At 32.7% G+C, this 3,797-nt stretch overlaps 1 long non-coding RNA gene across 1 annotated transcript; it reads left to right on the top strand.

Annotated features, from left to right (window-relative positions):
- Positions 1-734: 734 nt before the first annotated feature.
- LOC132926670 (uncharacterized) lies at positions 735-3,283 on the top strand. The gene is made up of 4 exons (XR_009661491.1): positions 735-1,277; positions 1,363-1,540; positions 1,714-2,352; positions 3,172-3,283. It is a non-coding gene; the product is annotated as an uncharacterized LOC132926670 (long non-coding RNA).
- Positions 3,284-3,797: the final 514 nt, after the last annotated feature.

The raw sequence follows: 3,797 nt of genomic DNA on the forward strand, positions 1-3,797 counted from the left end.
GGTATTTTAATTTCTAAGTGAATTATGAATATGTAAATAATTGCTCATAACTCGCTTAAAACATAAAATGTCAACATTTCAACGAGAGAGAAAGCGGATAATATTCTTGTCTATAAATCTTTAATTGCGAGTCGATTCGAATTAATAGGGAACGGCACAACATTAACATTTCCGAATAAAAATTTGCCAAGGTCTTAGTTGTCTATATTTTGTAGGCCGGAGATGGCACGTGCGAGTGTAACGTCCTCTTGACACCGGTTCTAATAGCGGTAGGCGCCCCCCCCCCACCGCGGATCACTCTGATAATTTTAAATATTTTAGTTTTCGAGCCTACCGAAATGAAAGAGAAGAATCAACTTTCTTTCGACACATTAGAGTAGGTATACAAATAATCATCGATCGACGATAATCAAAAAAAGGATCTGTATTATTGATTATTGACATATTTGATATATATTTATATCGTATAGTAGTACGTATAAACGCAGTTGTAGAATAACGACATCAATATTGCATGTGTTAAACGATTAAACGAATAGTATACGACGACCGGAGAACATAATTTTATTGCAGTGTACGTGACACGATGGGCATAATAATATTTTCATTTGCGAGTGAAAAAAATAATTTCGTTTTTAAATCGCGTAGTCGGTCATAATATTATTGTTGCGGATATCGTATGTCGACCGAGATCGATATACCTGTAGAGGCGGCGCTAGCGATATATTGTCAGACCAAACCATAACCCTTCCACCGCATTAGCGTCACTGCCGCCGATTCACCATCGCCACGCGGCCGACATCTACGTTTCGCCGATCGAACGGCGCTCGGCATCGTCAGTCGGCACACGGCACTTCGGCCATACGACAGTCGTCCACTCTTATCACTTCTGTCGTTCTCCGTGTCACTCACGGATATAGATACTATGGTTGCACAACGAGCACGGATATGACGGCTCAGAATGTTCCTATCAAGAATGAATAGAAAGTCGCGTCATACTAGCGCTCTCTATAGCCTCTATTATTGTTATTAGTTATGGTAACATCACAAACTAAATGTAGTCTGTGGTAACATGGTACAAGATTTCTATAATAATGACTGTAGAGGGCACTAGTAGTACGCGACTTTTTGTCAGATTTGATAAGAACATTCTGCGCCGCTCAACGCCGTGATCCAATATAGGCTGTCGTGCAACCATAGTATCTATATCCGTGGTGTCACTACAGTCTTTCGGCCTCACGGACTTGTCGCATTTGCACCTCTGGAACTTTACGCAGGTAGGTACGGCTAAAAATGTTTTCTCTCTAGATCATTGTTGATCATGCCCAATGCTGCAAATTATCACAACCATATTTCCGTTAGGTTAAAGTGTTAAAGGAAGTGTTCGAGACTCCGACGTCAATCATGGAAAGAGCTACGCCGTCCGTTACGGAAACGAAACCATGGACATGGATGAACCGCAACCCTCGCCTTGAGTGATAGCAAACGCTGTTCGCAGTAGGAACGTCGCTATAAGAGGGCGCAATAGGCAACAAACAAGGTACAGTATTACAGTAACGATAAAGTGTATTATAAGTATTATAATTAATAACAACAACGACGGTGATAACGAAATAATATGATGATTAGATGCTCGTTTTTTCCTTCTCGTCGTCGTCTTTATTACGCATGTAAAACTACCCAGTAAACACGTTCAATTTTTACTGTTCACAGCAACGATGACCGCACACCATTTGAATGTGGTGTGACGTACAACGGATTTGCTAGACATCTCGAGCCAGACGCTGTCACGGGACATTTGGTCGAAAATAATACTATATTATATCAGGTCAGGTGGTCCGAGAACAGTGCATCTAGACCAGGGATGGCGAACCTATGTCACGCGTGTCACTCAGTGACACGCCAATTTAAATATAATTCATAATTTTTACTTTAAAAAAAGGTTTTTCAAAAATAATTACTGATAATTTGAAATTATTTATAACTTATTATTGTAATATGTTTTAAGATATTATTAACGTATAATGTCATAATCGTCGTAATATGTACTTTACATTTCTTAATCTCGTAAAATGAAATACGTACAACAAATAAAATCATGTTTATATGTTTAATTTTTAATTAATTATTTTTTAAGCAAAAAAAGGTCTAAAAAGTTTCTGACACGCGAGGCAAATAAAATCAAACCTAACATTTTGATTTGACACGCAGTTAGCAAAAGGTTCGCCATCCCTGATCTAGACCAATCGAATCAAGCCTCATGCGAAGTTACAGGCCACTCATGCTTCTTGACTTTTATGAAGAGATGATAAAAAATAATGCACAGTAAAAATGCCTGTGACAAATGACTCGGTAAGTCATATATAATTATAAAAATAATTATTTTTATAGATGCTCGTGCATTATTGTTTAACCTTATTGAAATTAAACTTCTTAAAAAAAAATAATAATACATTATTAATTATTTATCCATGCTTAAGGAGTTTCATACACATTTATATTTTCATATATTATACCTTTTTGTGGTTCATAATTTAAATTTTTTAATAGATCAGTTTTTTTTTATTAGATCAATTTTTTTTTCTTAAACAATTTTTTTGTATTTCAACCAAAATAAAAATTTAATAAAATTTACAATAAATAAATTGAAGGAACAATCTATCTTATATATAATTACATCAAGTGATATACCTATTTAATATGTTAAAAACATTTTTGCTTTTAGAGAAACTAATTTTTTGATAGTCTCATCAGTCAATAAATTCAAAAATATCTTTTCTCATGATAACTTCATTAGAGAATTTAAATTTTCTTGTGTTGAAGTACTTCTGTAATTGTTTTTTATACGTGTCAGTTTAGAAAATGCTCTTTCGTCTCTGATTATAACTTAGAACATCTTGTAATGTTTATCAATTACTACAGGTATTAATAATATTATTCACAAATGACTAAAGTAGAAATTTGATAATTAGATTATATAAAAGGAATAAAAAAAAATTAAGAATACAATTTTTAATTTGTAAAAGTAGTTTTATCAATTAGGAAAATATAAGATTGTTATATTTTTTTTTTTGTAGGCCCCCATGGCCTATTGGTTCTTAATCCGGGCCCTGATTATACCTATTTTGTTAATAATGATGATGATTAATTTATTGTTTAATGTTTTTTCAGGTTCACGAGCATGATTATGAGTACCAATTCTGTACCTTTGTAAGCAATATTGTATTAATAATGTTATATATTTTAAGTGTTCTAACTATAGATAATTAAAAATATGTTGACTCTTGTATTTATTCATGATTTAATCTGACTGTGTTATTAATTATATTATGTTATACAAATATACAATTTTACATTATATTTAACTTTTTAGATGTCTATGTAGATCAGTATAGTCAGTATACTCGTGTATAGTTTTCTATACGCTAAATATTTTATCTTCCTTTAGTAGGATATGAGGTAGTACTATTTTAACTAATCTATTAGACTATAGTCTGATACTTATTTAGGGAATGAAATTGATTCTTAGGCCTCGTAAAATTATTGGATTTTCATTAAATACATTTTTTTTTATCAACAGAAGAAAACATTCTACAGTTCTCAATGAACTCCTATTTTTATTTAATATAAAATATATATTATTATATAGTTTGAAATTAATATATCAAGAAATGGGCTATAGAACATTTTCCTCTATAAATTAAAAAAAAAATTTGCCATTTTGGTCGATTCTACGAGAAAGGAAAATTATTGCCATGGAGAGTATTAACGAGAAACGTGACGTAGTACCGGGCGCC

The sequence above is a fragment of the Rhopalosiphum padi genome, chromosome 3 (genome assembly GCF_020882245.1).
Source record: "Rhopalosiphum padi isolate XX-2018 chromosome 3, ASM2088224v1, whole genome shotgun sequence".
Taxonomy (NCBI): Eukaryota; Metazoa; Arthropoda; class Insecta; order Hemiptera; family Aphididae; genus Rhopalosiphum; species Rhopalosiphum padi.